Raw genomic sequence first — 27,080 nt, 5'->3', positions numbered from 1 at the left:
AAGTGATTCTCCTACCTCAGCCTCCCAAGCAGCTGGGACTACAGGCACGTATCACCATGCCCGGCTAATTTTTTGTATTTTTAGTAGAGATGGGGTTTCACCATGTTAGCCAGGATGGTCTTGATCTCCTGACCTCGTGATCCACCCACCTCGGCCTCCCAAAGTGCTGGGATTACAGCATCTCTTATTTTTAAAGTATAATACTGAATTGTATTTATATAAAAGTATAATTCAATTCTTAAAAGTATAATTAATATTGGGCTATAAGAGTTCATATCAATTATTATTTTGTAAATCATTAAATGCTTCTTTCTTTTCCGATAAGGTGGGATAAGATTCAAAGAGAGGTTTTCATAAAAGTTGAAGAAAATGCTCAATAAAGATAAAATGCCATGGAAAAACCAAACAAGGTAAAGGATGAAAAATATCTCACAGGCTTTACCAGTTAGGTCACTGGTAACTTCGCCAGCAGCAGTTTGGACGGAAGCCAGACTGTAGAAGAGTAAACAAGGGGGCCCTACTCTTTCAAGTAGCCTAGTGGCAAAGTTAGGGAGACAAAGTAGAAAAATAGCTAGGAAGTGACATGGGTTAAAAGAAAATTTGTAGGTAGTGATGGGGGTGGTAGTAAAGAGGAAGGTTTACGAGTTCCTGCCTGGTGGCCTCCATAAAACCGGGGCCAAGATCATCTTCTGAGACTAATAGGTGTCAGGGAAGAAGCTTAAAGATGGGGTGAAAGTAAAAAACAGCCACACGGTGGTGAACTGCTCAGGAAAAAAAAAAAGAAAAAATTGCTAAGGCTGTCTTGAGGGCCTAACAGACTGGAGACCATAAATTTATAGAGGTTATAATTGCATGGTGGTCAAGTTTTACCTAGCAGTGGCCAGCAGCCCAGGTACAGTAGCAAGATGTCAAATGATTAGGTTGAGCCTGGGTGGACTGAATTAGGTTCAATAAAATTCAAGGAGCAAGAGACTGGACTATGGTGGTGAACGAATGATTAAAGGAATGGTCCAAGGGTTCTAGACTAGATGAGGATGAAGAGAGGCCCAAAGGGAGTTAAAAGATACAATATTGAACTTCACTGGGAAGCAAAGAGAAAGAAGAAAGACAAAGAATTTCAGAGTAAATTTTTTATCTTCAAGAAAGGTAAAATCTGGCCAGGCATAGTGGCTCATGCCTATAACCCCAGCACTTTGAGAGGCCGAGGCAAGTGGATCACCTGAGGTCAGGAGTTTGACACCAGCCTGTCCAACATGGCAAAACCCCCTCTCTACTAAAAATACAAAAATTAGCCAGGTGCGATGGCACGCACCTGTAGTCCCAGCTACTTAGGAGGCTGAGGCAGGAGAATTGCTTGAACCTGAGAGGTGGAGGTTGCAGTGAGCTGAGATCATGCCACTGCATTCCAGTCTGGGCAACAGAGTGAGACTCCATCTCGAAGAATAAGAGGAGGAGGAGGGAGGAGGAGGAGGGAGGAGGAGGAGGAGGGAGGAGGAGGAGGGAGGAGGAGGAGGGAGGAGGAGGAGGGAGGAGGAGGAGGGAGGAGGAGGAGGGAGGAGGAGGAGGGAGGAGGAGGAGGGAGGAGGAGGAGGGAGGAGGAGGAGGAGAAGAAGAAGAAGAAAAAGAAGAAATCTCATCTTAAAAGAAAGTTAACCAGGTTCAAAAAAAAAGGAAAGGTAAAATCTTATCTTAAAACAAAGATAACCAGGTTCAAAAAAAAGAAAAGTAAAATGTTATCTTAAAAGAAAGGTAACCAGGTTCTTTATAGAGCAGAATCACAGATATATTCTCCTCTAATCCTCTACCTGGATAACTGCTATCTATTATAACATAATAACCTCTAAAAAAGTGGTAACTGTTTTCGATGTCAACATCTTTAAAGTAATTATGCTGAGAGAAATAATACTCAAAAATAGGCTAATTCACTGCTAAGCAAAAAATCAGTGAATATACTGCATTGACCATCCAGTTCTTCCATCATTAGTAACATTTACCATATCGCTTTGTTTTTTAAAGCCAAGAATCATTTACCCTATCTTTAAAAATAAATAATTTTCTGCAGCCCAAAAGAGCATCATATTACTAATGAAAAACCCCTATTAAACTGATTAGGCGTTCAGTAAGACTGATGGTCCGAACTTCCCCAGAGAGGCCTGCAGTATTTTCACTGTTGATAAAGGAAGTGAATAAGACTATACCACACATTGCTGATGTTCTGTAACCAATAAAGTACTTCTTGTTCTGGTTCATTTTGATTCTAGTTGACATTACTCTTTGATTTTTTTTCTCTTTCTAATTAAAGCTAGTTAGAATTAAAGCTCTCTGCCATTCAGCATTTGGCAACACAATAAAGACATTCTCTAAACTGCAACATTTAAACATTTATTGTTTTCAGCCAATTCTTCAGGTAATGATCAAACTTCAAGGACACAAATCATATTCTATAATTTAAAAAGTACAATTCCAAATATTACTTGCTGAAGCTTAAAAACTGAGTCTTATTAAAACTCAGTGAGACCGCATATGCAAACATGAGGTCTCACCCGGTTCCAACAGAACTTGAGGTAAGCTGCTAGGAGCTTAAACAACAGTGCTTTCATTGGAAGCTCGGACAGGGTAAACTGTGTTCAAAAACACATCACCAATAAAAGGATTTTAAACATGGTAAAAAGCAAATGTTGGAGAGGTAATTAAAGTCATATGACAATTCGTAAATCTAGCTTTCCTAATTTAATATAAACAGGAAGAAAAAGTGAACCCTCTGCTGCCTCCACTGCCCTCTCCAGCCCCTCAAACAAGCTATCTTAGAGAAAAGCCCACAACTCCCTTGGCTCTGTTTACTCCACACTGCTTCGCTACAATCTGGCTTGCCTCTGCACAACCTGAATCTGCTTGTCCCCATCTACAGGTGACTGAGATTGCTCCTGTGGACACCCTCCGCCCTTTTCTTGCTTGACCTCTGCATCATTTGAAAGTCTGATAGCTTTTTCTTTGAAACGCTTGCCTCTCTTGGCTTCTTCAACAGTATTCTCTTCTGGTTTTCTTCATACTTATCTCACAGCTCCTTTTCTAGTTTCCCCTTGTCTCTGACTTAGGAGTAAGTCTTCTTGCAGGTTATGTCCTGCATCCTCTTATCTTAAACACCCTGATCTCTAGAACCGTTGTCATTTCCAGGGTCTCAGCATCAGCATCTCCACGGGGATGACTTCCACAACCTAACATCCTGCCAACTGTCTTCCTGACAGTTTCACCTCAGTGTCCTTAAAGGCAACACACCTAATACTGAGCTGACAATTTCCCTCTTCCCAGGCCAACCCTTCAAACCTGTTCTTCCCTCCTTGGTATTTCCTATCTCAGAGAAAAGAACCATTAAACTCTTGTCACCCTCTTCTCCTTACAGCCACTTTAGAGGCCTGCAACCCCTGAGTTGATATTTAAAACATGTTGATAGCTTTCATTACATTCACTGAAAGCTCTGTTATGCAAACATACACCTTAAGAATCATTACTATCTCTCTTTTCTCTAACCATGCTGCCAGTAACTTATGCCCTCATATATTACCTAAATTGCTCCAATAGCATCTGCATTTGTCCATTTGCCTCCAATCACCTCTTTCCAATCCACCCTTCCAATGCAGTCATAAAGGCTTTTTTTTTTTTTTTTTTTTGAGATGGAGTCTCACTCTGTCACCCAGTCTGGAGTGCAGTGGTGCCATCTGGGCTCACTGCAAGCTCCGCCTCCTGGGTTCATGCCATTCTCCTGCCTCAGCCTCCCGAGTAGCTGGGACTATAGGCGCCCATCACCACGCCCGGCTAATGTTTTGTATCTTTAGTAGAGACAGGGTTTCACCGTGTTAGCCAGGATGGTCTACATCTCCTGACCGCGTGATCTGCCCGCCTCGGCCTCCCAAAGTGCTGGGATTACAGGCATGAGCCACCGCGCCCAGCCCATGAAGACTCTTATACACAAGTGAGTCCATCACACTCCTGCTTAAAAGGCAACCACTGACCTGACGAGATTTATCCCAAGGAAATAATCAGATGTGAATACAAATTTACAAAGCTGTTTATCACATTATTGGTAATAGTAAAAATTTTTTAAATGCATTAACCCATTATGAGATATTTAAGTATAATAAACTATAGTCACCTTGTGGGCTATTATATGTTGTCATTAGAAGTTAAGTTCTCAAAAAACTTTCAACAGCATGGCCTGGGAAATGCTGGCATACAATATTACACTAGAGAAAGCAGGATACAAACTATATTTTGCAATAAAATCATGCTTTTCTTATGAGCCTATGCATAGAAACATACTTGGTTAGAAATACACTAAAATTATACCAATATACTAAATTATACTAATATACTAAAATGTTAACAGCAGTTATTTCTAGTTGATATTAAAGGTGATTTTTATTTCTTCCTTCATATTTTCTATATGTTCTAATTTTTGAAAATTTTGTTCTAACATTCATTCTATGAACTGGGGAGGGGGACAGCCATTTTTAGGAATACTGGCTTCTCACTCAATTCCGGATATAATCTAAAATGCTTGGCAAGGCGAACACAGCCCCTTGTGACAAGTCCCTGTCTACCGTGCCAGCCTCACTTCTAGCCACTTCACACACACCACACACCTGGCATAGAACAGCTTTCAGTTCCTTAAACAGGCCACGTTCACTCATGCATCTATCCAAGCTCCTCCCCCTTGGAGTGCTCTCCCATCTTGGTCAATCTGGTTACTCCTCAATTTCCAGGAAATCTTTACCTGGCCCCTGACTCCTGACCTCTTACCTTCATCTGCAGGTTAAGTACTCCTGGCCTGAACTACCAGAGTCCTTGTCACAATCATCTACTGGTCCATCTTCTCCATGAGTCTGAGAAGAACATGAGAGCAGGAACTTTGCCTTATTGCTGTATTCTTCGTCAGTGACCAACCTATCATAGGTGCTCAGCACACACTTCATGACTGGAATACTTTTTAAAGGCTTTACATTTCTATTGCTTTAGAGTACATGTTATAATATTATATGTCTGCTGCCACAGCTCTACTTCAGGCCATTGAATTACATATCCCTAAACAGGTTCTTTATCATTTATAATCTTCCATTATCTACACCTTGGACAAGGTATAGGTAGAACCTGTATGTTTTGACTCAATGCTCAGAATTTTCTTATACTTAGAACCGTCTGAAAATGGAATAGATGGTCTAGAGAAGTCTCTGTCACCATAACTACTTATATACAGAGAAGCCCGTCATGGGACAGGGATACTAAAGAAAGGACCAAGAACCTTTCAAATTCTGCAATTCCAGGGAAACAATTCCCAGCTCTTAAGCATAACTTTTAAGGCCCTCTCTCAGTTCAAGGCCAGATTCCTCCGGCCTCTCCTGTCTTCTGCAGGATTAAATTCTAGTCTTGTCAAACCAGATTATTATGCACCATTCCCAGAATCCTGTCTACTGTTCCTAGCCACCGTGTTTCTGCTCGAACTGTTTTCACCACCTGGAATACCTCTTCCCCTCATTTACAAGGCAGCCTGTCAAAATCACCCCGCCCTCCAAAGCCCAGATCAAATGTCACCTCCTAAAGTCACAGCATCGTAGAAAGTGAGAGCCAGAAGAGTCCATGGAGATCATCCAAACACCCTCCTCACTTTACAGACGAGCTCCCTCCCACCCCCGCCCCACCAAAAAACAATAAAGGCTGCAAGTTTAAGTGATTCAGCCAAGTTAGTGCTGGGATTATGATCCAAACTCAGTCATCAGCACTGAGTCCAAATTTCAAAACATCAGAACCCTAGTTTCTGGGTTGCCAAGTCCAGAACTAAACCATTTTGCTTACGCTTCTCACACAATACTACTGTATCATCTTTGTATTGTGTTTACATGAATTTAAGAAGATAGATGTATTACAGAGGAAAGAGTCCTAAATTTAAAGTTATTCCTGAATTAAAATCCAACCTCTGCCATTTACTACCTGTGTGAATTTGCACGAATTATTTAACCTCTCTGAGCTTTGTTTTTTTCATCTCCTGGGTCTTAGTTCATATGGCATCTTCTCAGACTCTCTCTACCACCCTACCTAATGTCACCACCCACCCCTCATATCACGACTTTCCGTTGTTTCTATCACATTCTGAAATCATCTTATTTATGTGGCTGAATATTAGATAATTAAAAAAAAAACTAAAAATAATAGAGGGTGAGAGGTGGGGGTCTAGTTTTATTCTTTTGCATATGAATATCCAGTTTCCCCAACACCGTTTATTGAAGAGACTGTCCTTTCTCCAATGAGTGTTCTTGGCACCTTTGTCAAAATCAGTTGGCTATAGATATGTGGATGAATTTCTGGCCTTTTTATTCTGTTCCATCAGTTTGTGTGTGTGTGTGTGTGTTGTTTTTTTTTTTTTTTTTTGAGACGGAATCTCGCTCTGTCGCCCAGGCTGGAGTGCAGTGGCCGGATCTCAGCTCACTGCAAGCTCCGCCTCCCGGGTTTACGCCATTCTCCTGCTTCAGCCTCCCAAGTAGCTGGGACTACAGGCACCCGCCACCACGCCCGGCTAATTTTTTTGTATTTTTTTTTAGTAGAGACAGGGTTTCACCGTGTTAGCCAGGATGGTCTCGATCTCCTGATCTCGTGATCCGACCGTCTCAGCCTCCCAAAGTGCTGGGATTACAGGCTTGAGCCACTGCGCCCGGCCTGTATCTGTTTTGATGCCAGTACCATGCAGTTTGGGTTAAAACAATTTATAGTATGATGACTCCAGCTTTGTACTTTTTGCTTAGAATTGCTTTGGCTATTTGGGGTCTTTTGTGGTTCCATACAAATTTTAGGATTGCTTTTCTATTTCTATGAAGAATGTCATTGGTATTTTGATAGAGATTGCAGCAAAACTGTAGACTGCTTCCAAAAACCTCAATGTAAGGTCCAAGACTATAAAACCACTAGAAGAAAACAGAGGGGAAAAGCTTCAGGACATTGGTCTGGGAAAATATTTTAGAATAAGACCTCAAAAGCACAGGTAACATAAGGAAAAATAAATAGGATTATGTCAAACTACAAAGCTTCTGCACACCAAAGGAAACAACAGAGTTACAAGACAGACAACCTATAGGAGAAAATATTTGCAAACTACTTCTCTGATGGGATTAATGCCCAGAATATACAAGGAACTCAAACACCTCAACAGCAAAACAACAAACAATCCAATTAAAAAATGGTCAAATTATCTAAACAGATACTTGTCAAAAGAAGACAAACAAATGACCAACAAATATATGAAAAAATGCTCAACCTCACAATTATCAGAGAAATGCAAATCAAAAACACAATGTAGTATCATCTCCCTCCAGTTAGAATGGCTATTGTAAAAAAGATCAAAAATAAATAAATAAATAAATAATGACAAACACTGGCAAGAATGCAGAAAAAGGGAAATTCTTATACACTTTTGGTAGGACTGTAAACTAGTATAGCCACTATGGAGAACAGTATGGAGGTTCTTCAAAAAAAACTACAAATAGAATAACCATATGATCCAGCAATCCCACTACGGGGCATTTATTCAAAGGAAAGGAAATTAGTATATCAAAGAGACGTCTGCACCCACATCTCTACTACAGCACTATTCACAATAGCCAAGACATGGAATCAACATAGGTGTCCAACTACAGATGAATGGATAAGGAAAGTGTGGCATATACACAATGAAATATCACCCAGGCATAAAAAAGAATAAAATCCTATCATTTGCAGCAAGATGGATGAAACCAGAGGACACTATTATGTTAAGCGAAATAAGCCAGGAACGGAAAGTTAATCACGCATGTTCTCATTCCTATGCAGAAGAAAAACAAAGTTGAGCTCCTAGAACTAAAAAGTAGAACAGAGGATACTAGAAGCTGGGAAGGGCAGAGGATAGAGAGAGATTTGTTAAAAGATATAAAATTATAGCTCAACAGAAGGAATAACTTCTAATGTTCCATACCAGTGTAGGATGACTACAGTGAACTTTAATTACAAAAACAGGTAGGAAACCAGATTTGGCCCACAGGCCTTAGTTTGCCAACTCCTGGTTAATAGGAATAAAATGTAAAAGCCAAAATATCTTCATAAAAGAAGTTTCATAATGATACTATATTCTAAAAACATAACATCTCTTATACACAGCTGGTTTGGCAGACTGTAGCAAAATGGAAAAAGCCTACCGTACAACCCAGCACCTCTTCTCCCGGCTACATCCCCTGGAGACTGTTGTTTAGTCCACTATTTATGATGGGATTTTCCTCATCCGTAGTAAATATCCCCAGTGTGCGGACATTCACTAGGGATGAGGAAAATCTCATCACAAATAGTGGACTAAACAGATAATGGGGTATACTTATATGACAAAATGCTATTCAGCAGAAAAAAGAAATGGGTTAGAATTTAAGATATCTTAATGTGGACAAAAATCAAGCAGTTTTATTTTTTTTTCCTTATCTAAAAGGATTATTCATTCAGTAAACATTAATCATTCATTCAGTAAACATTAACAAATATGAAATCCTTGCTATATGCTAGGCATCAGGACACACAGTTCATTAAGACTGACCCCTACCTATTGCATAAAAGATAATCGATAATTTTTTATTTTCACAAAAAGTGGCAACTGATTGTTATTCTTAAAGGCAAGTCATAGAAATGAGAGCAAATTATACTTAGAACCTCAGTAGTTAGAAAGATAAGACGAACACATAAGGCTGAGATCAACTGCATATACAAGTCACCAAAATCAAGTAGTTTTCAGTGAGTAAGTACACTATATCTGTTCTAAAATCTGATATGATATAATTAAAACCAAAAATGAACACAAAACAATACAATGTATAGTTTATGGGCTATATCATGGAAATATCAGAAAACAAAATGAGGGCCGGGTGTGGTAGCTCACGCCTGTAATCCCAGCAGTTTGGGAGGCCAAGGCAGGCAGATACTTTGAGGTCAGGAGTTTGAGACCAGCCTGGCCAACATGGTGAAACCCCGTCTCTACTAAAAATACAAAAATTAGCTGGACATGCTGGCGCATGCCTGTAATCCCAGCTACTTGGGAGGTTGAGGCAGGAGAATCACTTAAACCCAGGAGACAGAGGCTGCAGTGAGTCAAGATTGCGCCACTGCACTCCAGCCTGGGCAACAGAGCAGGGCTTCATCTTGGAAAAAAGAAAAAGAAAGAAAGAAAGAAAACTGAAAAAACAGACTCGTTGGTGCCTCAGGGAAGGTGAATAGTGTGAGCAGTGGTCAGATGAGGGCCACAGCTTTATCTACATTATTTTATTTCTTGTAAAAAAAGAAGGTGAAAAAAGAAAAAAATAAAAAATAAAAGGAAAGAAGGTGAAGGGAAAAATGCAAAAATTTTAACTAATGAATTTGTTACTATGTATTATTACTTATTTTAAATTCTAAGCAGTGCAGCTATGATTTTTACACAACATTCTGCATACATTTTTATGTTTTAAAAGTTTCTTCCTCAAAAATAGGGTGTTTGTGAGATGTACTTTTCATATGTAATTCTTAAAGAGCTTAATTTTCATGAGACCTTGATTTGTTTTCTTATTTTCTAAGTGCCTTTTGAGGCAAAATTACTTCTTCCCTTCAGGGGTTTGGCTCTGTAGCTACTTATGGTGGTGTTGGCATTTAAAAAAAAAAACAACAAAAAAACCAGAGTGTCTTTGATTGAACACTATTTAGAGAATTTTCCCCTAAAATAATTTGATTTAATAGATTTTAATACTCTGTACTTGAATTCTATAATAATATCAAGATAATAACTGCTAATCCCACAGGAAGCATAGCTGGAGCCCCGCTTCTTAATTCTCCGTGAGTTTCAGAGAGTAGGTTCACCGACAGACAGGGTGTAAAGAACTTTAAGAATTAATATTTTATCCTGAAGAATGCCTAACAGTTACATTAACTATAAGGTAAGTCCCTTCCCTGTCTAACCCTTAGTATTGGGGTTGAGATTAGGCTAGATAAGACTACCTAATACAATTCTGGGGTCACAAAAATTCCTTTTTGCTTCTTCTCTAAAACCACATTAATGACTCTCTGGCACATTGTTTTCAAAACAAAAGAGAAGAAATACATATATGTATATATATGCATGTATATGTATGTGTATATATACACATGCACAAACTCATATATGTGGGGGATGTGTAGATGGATGGATGGATGGATGGATGGATGGATGGATGGAGGGATGGATGGGAGACAGAGAGAGAGAGATGAAAGGGATTGTCACGGGAGAGAGGGCACATTATAGAAGTCAAGAGCAGCACCACTTTTGCAATCAGATAGATCTGGGTTGATACCCAGGGAAAGTGAAGTTTCTTAGCACCAGATGAGCTCATTTTCGTCATCAGTAAGACGGGGCTAACACCTAGCTCCCACTACATGTAGAGATCCCACACAGACACGTAGGGGGTCATTATCCATAAATAACGTTGACACAGATATAGTACATTTTCAAAGTGCTATCTGATTTGCTACATATGAATAGTTTTCTTTTCTTTTCTTTCTTTTTCTTTTTTTTTTTTTTTTTTTTTGAGACACAGTTTCACTCTGTCACCCAGGCTGGAGTGCAGTGGGGCGATGTCGGCTTACTGCAACCTTTGCCTCCTGGGTTCAAGCGATTCTCCTGCCTGTAATCCCAGCTACTCTGGAGGCTGAGGCATTAAATTTAAATTAGGCACCACACCCGGCTAATTTTTGTATTATTAGTGGAGACAGGGTTTCACCATGCTGGCCAGGATAGTCTTGAACTCCTCACCTCAGGTGATCCACCCGCCTCAGTCTCCCAAAGCGCTGGGATTACAGGCAGGAGCTACTGCGCCTGCCTTGCTTTTTTGTTTGTTTTTTGTTTTTTGAGACGGAGTCTCTTGCTCTGTTGCCCAGGCTGGAGTGCAGTGGCGTGATCTCGGCTCACTGCAACCTCTGCCTTCTAGGTTCCAGCAATTCTCCTGCCTCAGCTTCCCGAGTAGCTGTGACTACAGGCGTGCGTCACCACGCCCGGCTACGCTATGTATGAATAGTTTTCATTTTTAGTTGCACAACAGAACATAACTCAATTTACTTATTTTAAAATAATGTACCAAATAAATACTTGGTAACATAATTAGCCTTTCTATTACAAAAAGACCGCAGTTCCCATATCAAGTTTTGAATGAAAGCATATGATAAATATAAAGGCCTGTTTTCTATCAGCTAAATCATTCTAAATAAATCTTTAAACGTGCTCAGTATCTAGCATAGTTCTGTTTATTTATTGCCCGCTATCTTCTCCACACTGGTAATTGATTTTTTCTTGGCAGCAAGAAATTTATATGCCCTCTTTTACCCAAATATTACAGCTCACATAGAATGAAAATGCTAACTCTTCTATGAGTCCTCTAATACCTATGGGGAAGAACATGGGATGGGCCAAGGATAGAATTTCAGTTTCAATTTTACATCATCTGGCTATTGTCAGTTCAAGTTTATTTCAATGGAAGAATTTGAGGCACTTCTGAGGTTAACATTTATGAGCTCAAATGGGAAAAAAAAGGCAGAGTTAATTCACTGGATTTGAAATACTCTATGGACATAATTTAGAACTACGGTCTGTATACTTTTTCTCAGCTGACTTACAGGATGAAAACAACAGTTTAAACCTTTCACGTTTGATTTGTATCTATTTAAGCATTTTATTAGTTTAGCTATGCATGTATTGTTCCTTGAGTGAGAAAGGCAATGGGAAAACTTTTACATACTTTAAGGCAGAGGTTAACTAAAAGAGATCCTCAGCCAGATTCCTAGTGAGGTCAATACAAGCTTGGGCTAATTAAAGTTTATAGAATTTGGCCTGTATTATATTCAAAGAGCGGATACTATTTTGTTATAGTTGCAAGTTTGACATTATTTAATTATAGTTTCAAATAAAGGCATAAATAGAAAATAGAAAAGACACTGTATATTGCATGGTTATTATTTTGTCAGTAATTTTTACTGACACTAAGGGCCGTGAACGGGAAGAATGAATTGTTTACCAGAGTCCTCAGAGGCCCACGAGAATTCCATTTATACAGATCACTATAAAATGCAGTACTGAGTCCTGAGAGGCCTAAACATACACTAGTAGAAAATGTCATTTTCACAACAAATCTAAAGACAAATATTAAGCTGCATCTATTGAAAAGTAATATGGTCAATACATGATCCACACGTTCACTAGTTCACCAGTTAACTAGTTCTTCACTGAACTGAGCGCATTATGTAAATGCATCCATCATTGAGAACTAAAGAGAAGTAACAGTTGCAGACACGCTGATGATCTTCCAAAGAGAGTTTTGTATCTCCCAAAGACTCAAAGGGCTGGACGTTTATCTAAATAATTATCTACTTTTCCTGTCAAAACTGTGATCCGTTTGGTCCAAAGAGGAAGCTTTTCCTTAAAAATTAAAATGAATGAGACAAGCTTTGCATTTATGCACAGACCAACAAAAACGTTTCAATGTAAAACTTCCTTTTCCATTTGTTTCTCAATCAGACAAAAACAACAAGCAAACCTGGTCAAAACTTGGAAATCTTCAAAGGTTGTCCTCTACCTCTACCTGCCTCAGTGACAATTCTTTACCTAACTTTAAGAATCTAAGAACTTTCCAAAATCAAAGGTCTGAGAGCACCACTGTTTTATCTATGTTATTAGGAAGGAAATTTCTGTACTCTAAACTTTATGGCAAACTGCAGTTTCACAAACCCCAGAGTGAGGTTGTTGGAGAGGAGGGGAGGAAAGAAGGCTGGTCTCATGCTGTCTTGGGGAGAAGAATGATTTATACTCTCCTCAAAACTGATGGGTAACTCTGAGTAAAACATTTCTTTCTCATCTTAAACAGCTTAAAACAGGGCTGTGTCCTGGCCCGGAGATCATGAACAAATCCGAGCAATTTGGTGCATATTTTGAATGGTTTGGAAGCAGGCCCACCGACAGAGGGCGATAAGCATTCCTCCCCCTCTGTGATGACATGGCACTGCTCTCCTGTGCCAAGAGTGGCCTCAACAAGCAGCTAACCACACTGGCCAACAATTACTGTCAGAAAGGACTTTTTATGCCAAAACCACTATCATTGTGTTTGGCAGGCATCCTTCTGCATTCACATGGGTAATAGTAAATAATTCTATTCAGTAGATTAATGCATATGGTTATCTGGGGCACAATTAACAAATATTCATGCTGGCAGGCATCTCATGACAGGGTCATGCTGAAAGTTAACTATTATGGAAGATTCTTCTATAGCAATAGGCAGAAGGTTGGTACTCCAACCTCTTACATTCATCTACACACTGCTCTTCACTTTGCCTTCTAACATTCTCTTCGCTCCCCAAGTCTTTCCACTGAACCCTCCTGGAATCTGAGTCCATGAAACACACATTTCCCAACACGTCCACATGCTATTTACAGAGTACTAGCCTGAGTTCACTGCTTCTTTTGCAGCTGTTGAGTTAGCCCAAAAAACTTTTGTCTATGAGGCAGGATGTAGGGCTGGCTTCTCCATGTTGCCTGAAGTGCATCCAGATCATTAACGCTCAGCCCTTGGGCAGCAGTTCTTGCCCCTCAGAAGCTCATACCATCATGTTTCCAGCACCCGCCAGCATTCTGTTACCATGTATTCTACCAGGTAACACACCCGCATACACTGAAGATTTTGGCGCCTAGCTCCATATTCTCACTCTTGACCTTAAGCCTTACCCTCCACAAAGATAATTTCAGTCTATGTGAACATCCCATCTGGTAACCTAGACTCTTAGTGTTTCACCTTCTCAAAATAAGAAGACTCCATGGCCAAACTCCAGAGCTTGATGTTATCTAGATATGTTCCTTTGAAATTCACCTGTGCAATGCTATGACCATAACATACTGCTCCCCGGTTATCTCACACCATTACTCCCATTAAACTTCCTCTTTAATTTCACTGAGACCACCAGTGCCTTGTCCTCTCTACTTTTTTGTCCTTATCTTTCTCGGGCCAGTCTCATTCCTGTAAAAATTCTTTTTTCTTTTAGACCCCGTGTTATCACACTCTCCTGGTTTTACTCCTGCCTTTCCAGCTGCTCCTGCTCAGAAGCTACTGGATGCTTCTCTGTCAATGTTGGAGACCACTGGGACTCACTTCTTAAACTTCCCTCTTCTCTATTTCTCCACATACATGATCCTATTCAACATCAGGGCTTTCAATCCTGTATATGTTGGTAACTCCCAGACTCCTCACCTCTGAGTTCCAGGCCTCCATCCACAGGCCTCCATCCAATTTCCTTCCTGCAACACCTACCTGGAGCTATAATAGGTATCTGAAACTCTACATGACACAAGCAGAATGCCCACTGTACCATTTAAAACCTGTTCCTCTCCTAGTCATCCCTCTTTCAGTAAATGGTATGACCACCACCAAGTTGATCAGGCTAAAAAGCTGTACACTTTTAACTTTCCTTGATTATACCATTTCTTTTGTTCCACAGACAATCTATTCAATTCATTTTACAAATAGTTACTGAGTAGTTACTGTGTATCAGGCACTATTGTACTGGGATACAGTAATAGGCATACAAAATTCTTCTCCTCATGAAAATGGCATTCTAGGGAAAGGAAACAGAAAATAAGCAAATAAAAAAAATCCATAGACTGTCAGATCATGATACATTTTGAGGAGAATAAGTAAAGCAGGGAAATGGGTTCGTGAATGTTGGTGCAGCACAGGCAGACGTGATTTTTAAATAGAGCAATCAGGGAAGCTACCTTGCAAGGTGACATTTAAACAGAAACTGATAACAGAGCAAGTCATGAGAATGTCTGGAAGAGAAGCATGCTGGGCAAAGTTTTCAGCAGCGTAAAGTTTCTGAGGTGGGAGTGAGTCTGGGGTATTCAACAAATGCAAGACGGCCAGCATGGCTGGAGCATAGTGAACACAGCAGCCGGGCTGTGGACAGCCCCGTAGGCCACTTTGAGAGTTTAAACTCTGAGTGAGATGAGAGGTCCCTGGAAGGTTTGAAGTCAAATATAACATTACCTTACATATGCCTTCAATGGCTTCATTCTCTGCTATGTGGAGTTAGAATAAAGAGTAGAAGCAGAAAGACCAGTTAAAAGGGAAGGCTGTTAGTACACTCCAAGTGCGAGATGATGGTTTAAACCAAGAGAAGGGCTATGAACCAAGGGTAGGGTGTTGAGATATATACGTCCAAATATATCTCACATACAACCACTTCTTCACTGCCACTCCCTAATCCAAACCCTCTTCAGCTCTTGCCTGGAATACTATCATGACCTCTTAACTGGCCTCCTGCCTCCATTCCTGCTCTCCATTCTTGACAACGTAGTTTAGTAAGATCTCATCCCTCCTCTGTTGTATACACTTCAAAAGCTTCCCATTGTACTTACAATGAAATCTAAACTCCTTACAAAACTACAAGGCCCTAAATGACATGGCTGCTCCCTGCCTTTTCAAATTCATCTCATTCTGACCTTCCCTTTAGTCACCTTAGCCTCCTTTTCATTCTTGCTAAACTCTGCCCAGCTTCAGGACTTCTGCATTAGTTCTTCCTCTGACCAGATCTTCATGGGGCTGGCTCCCTCTCACCCTTTAGATAGCAAAAATATGACCTCTTAGGGAGGCCCTTCCTAAGCACTTATCTAAATTAGGCCCTCCTGTTACCTATCATGGCAGCCTGTTTAGTTTCTTTATGGCACCTATCATTATCTGCAAGTGTCTTTATCATCCATGTCTCCCCTCCCCATGCTGGTAGGGATGTTGTCTGTTTTGGTGTGAGGCATTCTATAGATGCTTGCTTTTAAAAAAGAATGAATCCATCATCCCTTCTTACCCTCCCTCCCCTTCCTCCCTTCTCCAACCTAGAGCCCACAGCCCATCACCTTTCCATTTCCTTGCCAATTCCTCAAGTTCCTGACTTCCTCACATCTTTTCATTCCACTCACATAGCAACACCCCCACCCTAGATCAACCCAGATGTCTATCATTTCTGCTCCAACATTCAGGTCAAAGGGCACAACTATGAGGTGTAGAGGAGCAACTAAAGTATATTGATCTCTGACCTCTATCGAGCCCAAACTGCCCAGTAAACCTCCAGGATTTTTACCTCTCTGCTGACTTCTTTCCTGCAAATTCCACCACTCCCTTAATACTCTTAACCCACCTCCTCGCAGTTAACTCCCAGCAGATGACCCTGTCTTCTATCTAATCAAGCAAACAAAAGTCAGCAGGCAGGAATCCGGTCACTCTTCACCTCTACCATACTCCTCCACTGCAGGTCCCACCTGCATCCAGATCCATCTTCCTAGCCCTATCAGCCACACAGAGAATCCTCTTTGTCTTAGTCTGCTCAGCCTGCTATCAGAGAATGTCACAGACTGTGCATCTTAAACAACAGAAATCTATTTCTCACAGTTCTGGAGGCTGGGAGGTCCAAGATCCAGGTCCTGGCAGATTTGGTTTCTGGTGAGGGCCCTCCTCCTGGTTTGCAGAGGACCACCTTCTTGCTTCATCCTTACATGGCACAGACAGATCCTCTCCTGCCTTTTCTTATAAGGGCACTAACCCTATCTGTAAGGGCTCTACCTTCATGACCTAATTAGCTCCCAAAGGGCACTCTCTTTATATGCCATCACAGTGGGGAGAAGAGCTTTGGCATATGAATTTGGGGAGAATACAAACATTCATTCTGTAGTACTCCTTTAGTTAATCCTCCCTTTCTGTGCTCTGGAATTCATCATGCTGCACTCCTCCAGACTTCATTCTATCAGTGATCCCCTCTCTTTCATACGTATGTTTAATTTCTCCCTTGCTTTTCAGTACGTTCCCATCAACACTGGCACATGCTCAGGTCTTCTACTGCTTACAGGTTCCCTTCTAGGTATCATCACCTCTCTCTTTTCCATCTAAGATTACTGCAAGAGTTTTACTACTCCAGTAGACATCTTACCTCACATTCAGGAGATAACACAATGGAATCTGTTTTATACACTTTACATTCTACTGATCTTGCTTTTGCCAAATTCCCAACCACCTCTTTGAAGTAAAATGTAACAAATAGTTTTCTCCACAACAAATATTTACTGAGTAATTGTGTGACAAGTACTGGACTAAGAATTGTTCAGATCATATATACATTTTTCTCTGCAGCATTTAATACTGTTGACCATTTCCTCCCTCTAAGATATTCTGTTGCTATGGATTTCATGGCAGTGTCCTAAACTTTTTTCCTACTTCTCTGGTCACTTCTTTTAAGTCTCCTTTGACTGATCAATCCTGCACTTCTTCCTCCTCCTCTTTGTTAACTCTACTCACTTTTTCCTCCATAATCTCATCTTCACTCACTATCTAAATCACCTCCCATGCTGATCCTTCCCAGAACTTCCTCTAGCCCATATCTCTCTCGTAAGCTCAGGGTCTGTATATCCCACTGCCTTCTAAATATTTCCATTTGGATGACCCTTAGGTTTAGCAGGTCTGAAGCTGAAATCATTCCTCCTGCCCACCCATCCATAAACCAGCTACTTAGACTGCAATCTCAATCCCCATGATGACGATGTTTTCTGCCCAGTTTCCCAGGACGAAATCCAGACGTTATCTATGACTTATCTTTCTTACTCTCTTCCTCATACAACACCCACCACCCTGAAAGTAAAGGCAAACAAAAACTTACCCAGTTTCCAACTTCTCTCAACTCTACCTCTTAAATCTTGCCAATTGAACCCACAATCCACTTCGGGTTATTCTACCAGGACCCACTAAATTAAACCCAGAATATTTGAACTGTGTCTCTCTATTACTGAAAAATAGAAGGCAAGGTTGAAACAGGAAACTACACAAGACAGGAGTGAGCATTTCTCTCTCTCTCTCAGACAGACATGTGTTGTACTCTGAAGCAGCAGCATCAAATGACCTTTGACTCTTCAGCAAAAGATCTAAAAAAATTATCTCCCTAAAATCAGTGATGTATGAGAACACCAGATGGAGTTATTTATTAATGCATAAACTCTGGATCCACTTGTGAAGGCTCTATACAGCCCATATCACAGCAGTAAAAGAACTCAGCAAAAGACTTACAGATGTAGATGGAAGACTGAACAAACCTAGCTACTCCTCTCCCCTGCAACAAAACCTATTGAAATTATTAGAAAATGGTGTCGAAGGAGAGAAATCTATACCTGTGATGAAAACAGGAAAGCAGGTGGGAGGAATGGCTGGCAGAGTCAAGAGATTTTAACAATTTTCTCCAAGATAAACTGTTAAGTGGGACTTGATTAATCCACAGCACAGGAAGCGATAGCTGTTCTGAGAAAAGCCTCACAGAGGCTCCAAATTTGGAGCTGGCAGAGACAGAAAGCAGGAGTGGGTTATGGGGCAGTAGCCATATGTAATTAAACACTTGACTTCAGAGCAGCTGGGCTGAGCAACCCTTCTCATTGCCCCAAATTTAATGGAAATACAGTGACTGCCTGCTCTACAATCAGAGAGGTGTTCACTAAAGAAACTCAATATTTCTTCATTAAATATATATATATAGATATATATATATTTTTTTTTTTTTTTGAGATGGAGTCTTGCTCTGTCACCCAAGCTGGAGTGCAATGTCATGATCTCAGCTCACTGCAACCTCCGCCTCCCGGGTTCAAGCGATTCTCCTGCCTCAGCCTCCCAAGTAGCTGGGAGGCACACACTACAGGCATGTGCCACCACACCAGTTAATTTTTGTATTTTTAGTACAGACAGGGTTTCACCATGTTGGCCAGACTGGTTTTGAATGCCTGACCTCAAGGGATCCACCTGCCTCGTCCTCCCTAAATGCTGGGGTTATAGGCATGAGACACCACGCCCAGCCTGAGGTCATAAATTCTTAGTCAAGTCCTCTTATCTTGACTTTTATGAGGATTTGGGGTGGAACATGTACCCCTCTATTTCCCATCCAGGCATTCACCCATCCATCCATTTATTCAACAAAAATTAATTGAGTGCCTATCTATCATGTGCCATGGAAGATGAAGTTCCTGCCCTTGTAGAATTTATTTTCTAATGGAGGTGAGGAATACAGATAATAAATAAGTAAATAAACAAATAAGTAATTTCAAAAGTGAAGGAGCAATTAAAAAATAAGAAAAATAAATAAAAAAAAATAGTGTGTGTGTGCCCATGAGTGTTTGTGTATAGTGCTCCTCCAACTGGGGATCATGAAAGGTCCATTCTAAAGTGCTATTCCAGCTAGGCCTAAATGACAAGGAGGAGCCAGCCAAGTAAGGATCTGGATCAGTCCATTCCTGTGCAAAGGTCCTAAGAAAGGACCAAGCAAGCTTGGCACACTCAAAAAGAAATCCAGTGTGAGTCCAGCCTAGTGAGTTAGAAAAAGAGTAGCATGAGCTGAGTTCAGAGGAGTAGGCAGGGACAAGATCATGTGAGGCCTCGCAGACCATGTATAGAGTTTGCATTCTATTCTAAAGGCAATGGTAAATCACTGAAGGCTTTTCAGCAGAAAAGTGACAAATGCTGATCTGAGTTTTAAAAAAGTAGTTTGGGTTACTTTCTTCCGAATGGACTCTATACGGGCAACAGTGGAAGTCTGCAGACCAACTGCATAGCTGAGATGAGAGACAGAGGTAATCTGAATGAGGATTATAGCAGTGCTGTTGGAAGAGGTGACGAGACTGTGTACATGCTTTGGCAGTAAAGCCAACGAGGACTTGCACATATTAATTGAATGTGGAAGGTGACGCAAAGAGAGGAATCAAGGATAACTCCTAGGTTTTTCACATGAGCAACTAAGTAGATGTAATGTGACTTACTGAGAGCCAAGATAGTGAAGAAACAGATTTGGCATAAATGATTGAAAAGTTCAATTTTTTTGACGTATTGAGTTTGAAGTTCCTATTAGATACCTAAGTAATGATATCAGGTAGGCAAATGAATATAAATCTGCAGTTCAACAGAGAAGAGGGAAATACAACTACAGGAGTCATTACCTTACAGCCTGTATTTAGAGTCGAGGGCCAAGTGAGACGGCTGGAAAGGGAGTGTCACAGGGAAGAATGGAGGCCCAGGCAGAGGCTGCAGCCCTCCAGCACTGAGAGGCTGCAGGCAGGAAGAGCCAGGGAAAAGATGGAGAAGGAGCAGATGGAGAGGTAGAAGAGAAATTACACGAGTGAGAGACCACAGAGAGCAGGAAAGAGAGTGTTCCAGGAGAGAAGTAACCAAAAAGAGGTTACAACTGAAATGACAAACTGGCCACTTGAAGAGCTTAAAAAAGCATAAAACCAGAAACAGAAGAGTCAAGCGAAGATGAAACTCTCTGAAAAATTTTTAGGCGATGTAAAACTTATGGAATATGGATATGCATGAGCAGAGTGGACAACATTACCTTCCAAAATACTTTCAGGGAGAGATCCAAACAAAAAGGAAACAGAATCCCTGAGGGCCTCAGCACTTGAAGGCATGGGGCACAGAAGCAGCCAGAGAACAAGACTGGGTTTAAGTCTATACCCATAGCGACTAGACACTCCAGTTTCTCTTTCCCACCTCAGACAACCGCGAAACCAGGGATATCAGACAGAGTAAGAGACTAAGCAAGGCCTGGTGCTAAAAACTGAATAATTAAGGTGACAGTCTGGATAATGAATGACTCAGTTCTGTCTCCTAACCTGATCCCAGAAACACTGGCAGTCAGGTGTATACTCCACAAGCAAAATACCTGACAATCTTTCCATGGAGGAAATGAATCACCATGGGGAAAAAAATCCAGGTACTGACATTTGAGGGGAGTATGTGATTAAATGATTAAGCCAGTTACCTGGGCAACCACAGCTATACATCCAAATGAGAATAAAATGTCAATGAGCTCAAAAAACAATGCTTTCAAAAAAAAAAAAAAAAGTAGGACATGGACAGTCAAGGTAATAAAATGAAATACTTGCATATAGCAAAAATTGAAGGATGAGAATACCTCTACACACCTAAATGCCAGAGGAGCCCATCAGAGTAGGAGCAGAGAGCATCTCTCCAATGAAAACTTGAGAAGGCCCACTCCTGACCCTCCATGGAACAACAAGAAACCGTGAATCAAGAGTGGAAAATGGGACAGTGATACATTAAGCTGGAAGGACAGCCCACCTGATTTCAAGAAATGGGTGTTTAGGGGTAGAAAGGTGGGTGGTGGGTGGGTAGGAAGATGGGTGGTAACTATCTTTACTCTGTTTAGGCAGTAAAGATTTTACTGGTGAAAGAGTAAAGATGTCCTACTAGAGCCTAATCTTGTCTTTAAATGGCTCAGTGGGAGGTCCCAGAAAGTAGGTTTGTGTACCTGAGGATTCCTGAGTCACAAAGGTAGCTTCCCCAGGCCCAAGGAGAGGGGGAAGGCCAACCAGGGTATCTGCTCTTAACAAGTAGTAGAGATAGCGGTCCAGAAAGAAGGATATGATCAGTGCTTTTGCATTGATTATTAAAAAGGGAAAGCCAGGAGACCCAACTCATTGTCCTCCCTGGTCATCACATGCATTGCTGGCTTTGCCTGTTTTATGGTTTCTATTCCTGATAGCCCAGGTCTGCAATATGTCTGTTTCCAGTGATCGCCTCTCTGCTTACCCTAGAAATCAACAACTTCACTGGCTTCTGCTCACAGAAGCAATCCTGCCAGCCCAGCAGAAACTCAGACATCAGTGCTCCCCACACATCTCACAGAAGGAAAAGCTGTTCACAAATGTCCATGGTTGCTGCCTGATTTAGGGTGGAAAGCAGGGCAGCACATGCTAAGTTAATTCTAACATTTGGGAATAATTTATAGATATTGAGATAGTGATATGCTTAGTAACTGATCAAGAAACATAAATATAAGTATGGATCTTAGTGAGGTGGGAATATCAGAAGAATAAAACAGAAATTTTAAATGTTGAATCAGTGGAAGATAATTTCAATGGAAGAGAGAAAGTACGACATAGAAAACGTGAAAGACAGCACACACGCTCAAAAAAAGCAGTAATTATTCTGTTACTCTGCAAACACAAATGGGATAAACATAGCAATTAAAAGTATAAAACCCTCAGATTTGAATAAAGACAATATTCCTCAAAAATTTTACAGATCCAAATGATCCATCAAAAACTTATAGGAAGCTTGATTATAAAATTTAGACAACAATAAACCAGGTAAATATGAATCCCAATAAGTTAGAGTAGGTATTCTTAACACAAGTTAAAAGATTCAAGGAAGATGAATATAAAAGACATTGTATACTCATAATAACATATCAGTAAGTCATAATAATCACCAACATAAATGCACCCAACAACAGAACCTTAAAATATATAAAGGAACAAATAATTAAGCATGAAAAAACAGATTAATAAACAGTTGGAGATGAATATTCTATCACATTCTTCTCAGAAACTGATAGAGCAAAGAGACAAAATAAGCTGATATACAAGATTTGAATAATATGGTTTATAAGCTCAAATTAGTAAATACATATAAACCTTTACACCCAACAGAGATTATATTCCTTTCAAACACAGATATAACATTTATTAAACCTGACCATATACTACGCCTCATAGGAAGTGTCCATAAATTCTCCCCAAATCAATATCATATGATGTATGTTTTCTAAGCATAATGTAAAGAAAAAAAATCAATCAATGACAGGGGGTTAAAACATACTATACAGGGTAAAATGAAATTATAAAGAAATTTAAAAATGCTTACAATCAAATGGTAAAAAGGCAACAAACACAGAGGATGGAGGGGGAGAAGGATGAGGAGGAGAAGAAACAATAACACAAATATGGAAAGAAAAAACAGAATAAAAACAAAAAAGTTGAGGAAATAAACGAAACCTAATTGTTCTTAAAAGACTGGCAAAATAGACAACCTCTGCCAAGACTAATCAGGGAAAATAAGTAAAAATAGCCAAATAAAATACAAAATGAAAAGGAAGAAAAAAACTATATAGTATTTTTAAATTATGAAATAACATGATGAAAAGTTATATGTAATAAATTTTTAAAATATATAAATACGTATATTAAATATAGACGTGCTTGAAGCAGAGCCTAGTACTGGGATACATGGGCATAGTCAGGTATTGCTCGTAAGAATTTAAACATAGGCAGCCATTCTGAAGAGTGAAATGGCAGGACTCACTGGAATCAAGCACGTACATAATCCCACAGTCTAGTGAATGTTTCTCACATGTCTACAAGGATGTTCACTGCAGCACTGCTGGGATAATGGGAAGTTAGAAGAAACCTGGAGGTCCTTCACTAGAGGAAAGGTTAAGTAAAATAGAGTAAGAACACAACATGGAATATGATGTAGCAGTTAGAAACTACAAACTAGATACAAGAGGTACATAGAGCAAAAACGGACAGACCTGAAAAAAACAGAAGAGATGTATAGACATATAAATTAAACACACACATGACACTACATTCTATATTCTGCAAGACTGTTATAGTCACAGTTTCTCTGAAATCAATTAGATTTTATCTTCCTGAAGTTCCTCACCAACTATATTTTAAGAAGGATCTAATCAAATCCCCCAAAATGTCCCAACAAAGTATAAATTTGTTAATAGTCCACAAGAAGATCAAGAAGTCACTACTTAAGATAAAAATGAATAGGTGCTCTCTCAAATGTAACATGTTCAAAACTGAACTCATAATTTTCTCTCAAAAAACCTCTCTCACCCCAGGCTTCCACATCTTAACTGACACAAACTCCTTCCCTTTCAAGGCAAATACTTAGAATCAACCTTGACTTCTCTTTTTTCTTGTACTGTACATCTGATTAATTAGCAAATTCTGTTAGTCCTACCTTTAAAACATATTTAGAATCTGATCACTTCAAACCACCTCTTCTACTACCACCCTGGCCTGAGCTGCCATTGTGGCTCGCCAAGATTAATATAACACTCTTCCGCTTCTCCGCTGCTACACAGCAGCCTGTAAAAATTAAGACTGGTCATGTCACTCCTCTGTTCAAAACCTTGCAAAGCTCTCCATTTCACCCAGAGTAAAAGCTGAAATCCTTACTGTGATCCTTAAGCCCTGTACGATCTTTAAGCTCCCTCCCTTCTCTTCCCTGGGCTTATTCTGTTTCATCCACCCAGGATTCCTTGCTCCAGACATACTGCTGCCTCAGGGCCTTTGAAAATACATCACATGGCCAACTTTGTCATCTCCTTCAGTCTTTGGTCACATACACCTGATCATCCCATTGAAAAATGTGACTTCCTGCCCTCCACATTCTCTACCCACTGGCTTTCCTCATCCTCCCTGTACTGCTGTACCTTATCTTTCTTCCCACAGCATTTTTCACTTTCTAATATACTATAAAAACACACTTATTGTGCTTATTATTTTTGGTCTTTCCTCCCTGTTAGAATATAAGCTGTGTAAGAGTAAGATTCTTTATTCTGTTCACCAATTATACCAATCACCTTGAACACGGGCTGATATGGAGTAGAGATTCAATACTTTTTTTTTTAATAAACGAATGGATGAATGGTGGGTGGTTTAGGGCAATGTGGGTATGGCATGATCAAAATCAACACTAAAGGGTAAAAAGAATGGGAGAAAATGCAGACCAGAAAAACAGCAGTCCTGACTGGAGCCACTAAGTGGAAACCAGGACTGAATCCTGGGAAGGTGAAAAGCAGAACAGCGGGCATCCGAGGGAAGAATTGGTATAGGTATAGCTGGGAAACAGAAACCCAACATCAGTACCTGCAAAAGCAGGCCCAAAACAGGAGTTTTGAGGAGGGAAGCTAAATCACTCACTCAGGTGGCAGGCATCTAGCCAGCCATATAAATGGAAGGTTCTACTTAGCAGGGTATACTACTCAATACACTGGAAAATGAGCACCCAGCATATGAGAAATCCTGATAGTGACAGCTCAGGTTATCAGTCATGTAAATAGAAATACCATGGCAAGTAAAATAACACTATTTTCAGCTAAAACTCTCACCTGCATCAGGGGTTGTTTACCACCTGCTTCACTATGGATGGTGAATACAGAGTAGAGTTCTCATAAAACATGATTCATCATTACTGATGTGGTTACCATTAGGTAAATAAACAGTTGGTAAATCTATTATTTGCTCTCATTAGTGTCAGGCCTCTGAGTCCAAGCCTGCACACATACATCCAGATGGCCTAAAGCAACTGAAGAACCACAAAAGAAGTGAAAATAGCCAGTTCCTGCCTTAACTGATGACATTCCACCATTGTGATTTATTCCTGCCCCACCCTAACTGATCAATTGACCTTGTGACATTCCTTCTCCTGGACAACAAATCTCAGGAGCTCCCCACTGAGCACCTTGTGACTCAGCCCCCTCCGCCTACAAGAAAACAAACCCCTTTAACTATAATTTTCTACTACCTACTCAAATCCTATAAAACTGCCCCACCCCATCTCCCTTTTCTGACTCCTTTTTCAGACTCAGTCCGCCTGCACTCAGGTGATTTAAAAGCTTTATTGCTCACACAAAGCCCGTTTGGTGGTCTCTTCACATGGACGCGCATGACAATTAGTTAAATTCTTTTCCTTTCTCCATGACACACTAATTGTCAATAATTTACTGAATAAGTAAACTTAGTATCAGGCAAGTCCAGAAAAGCAATTCAGATCAAAAATGAAAAAGAAGGCAGGGGTTAATATAAAGAACTTTGAAGATCAGTGTGGTTTTATGTCTAGCATCTACTTTCAAGACTCACTTTTCCTTTATTTGTAAGTACAGCAAAGAAAATCTAGAAACACGCCAACAGTCATTTCAGAAACACTTAGAGGAATTAACATATTTCACTGTATACTTTGTCTTTAGATCAATGATACACCTGCATATCTTCAAAGCTTTTAAAGTAACTGTTCAGGTGACACTTGATTGCCTGAGGTAAGAAAGGTACTCTTTCCACTCCCCATCCCCACATAATGGTACTTTACTTCTTCAACATTCAAGCTCAACAACATTGAGATCGATTCATCAACCAAACAACCAATATGATCCATGATAATTTTAAGAAAAAAAAAAAAAAGAAACACTGTATACAGGGGAAATAATGTGACCTTTGGAATGGAAAGGTAGAGAAGGAAGTAACTAGAAAACTTAAGAATAAGAAAAAGGGGAAACAAATGGTAATAGAAATTACCTCCAAAACATTCATTTTGCATTTTTCCTCCTAAAGAGATCTTTGTACCTTTGCAATAAAAGCAGAATTCATGTTGTAAAATGTTCTCTAAAATATGTTTTACAAACAATTTTGGAAGAGCATAATATTTCTCTTTTACAAATCACTGATTTCATAAAGATTTCCCCTCATGAACATAAGTGGGCACAAATGCAAATCAACAGTACTTAATGTTCTATTGACTTTTACTCGTCTCAGAGGTGTATATTTTGTAAAGTATGCTTTCATTAGAAGTGTTCCTTTTCATAAATAATTTAAAGGGCATCCTCACACTATTCATACTATCACACTAATTCCCAAAGGTCAATCATTCACACCCCAGGATACCTCTAATGACCTACAAAAGGTATATACTGAGCATCTGCAATAATTTTCTAAGTAGAACTCATTGTAATTTACATTATTTTTTAAAACAAATACTATCACTTTCAAGGAAGGTAGAAAATCAGAATTAAACCAGTAACAAAGAGGTGTCATAATCAACAAGAAGCTGGGCATCAAAGGTCACAGGTGCAAAGCCTTGCCTGGGAATTTGTAAGCCACAGCTCTCTGGCTTACCAATTCAAAGATTTTACTGACTGTCTCTGTCTACATGATACTGCTCCGAAAAGCACAGCACTCGCATTCAAGAAGCTCAAAATTTAGTGAGCTTCAGTTACCCTTTCGCATGCTTTTAAAATGTGGCTCAAGAACCTGTCTGTCTGCACATCCAGCCCTAATTTCTCTTTAATAAAGGGATCACAAAAGTAACTGATTTGAGATAAAAATTGAGAATAGGGATAAAATAAGTGAGAAAAGACATCAAGGGAAATGG

General features: G+C 39.9%; 1 protein-coding gene across 28 annotated transcripts in view; it reads right to left on the bottom strand.

The window, feature by feature from the left end:
* ST7 (suppression of tumorigenicity 7) overlaps nucleotides 1–27,080 on the bottom strand; it is a 284,115-nt gene that overhangs the window by 59,409 nt on the left and 197,626 nt on the right.

Source organism: Macaca mulatta, chromosome 3 (assembly GCF_049350105.2).
Source record: "Macaca mulatta isolate MMU2019108-1 chromosome 3, T2T-MMU8v2.0, whole genome shotgun sequence".
Lineage (NCBI taxonomy): Eukaryota > Metazoa > Chordata > Mammalia > Primates > Cercopithecidae > Macaca > Macaca mulatta.
This window is presented reverse-complemented; position numbering and strand designations above follow the sequence as displayed.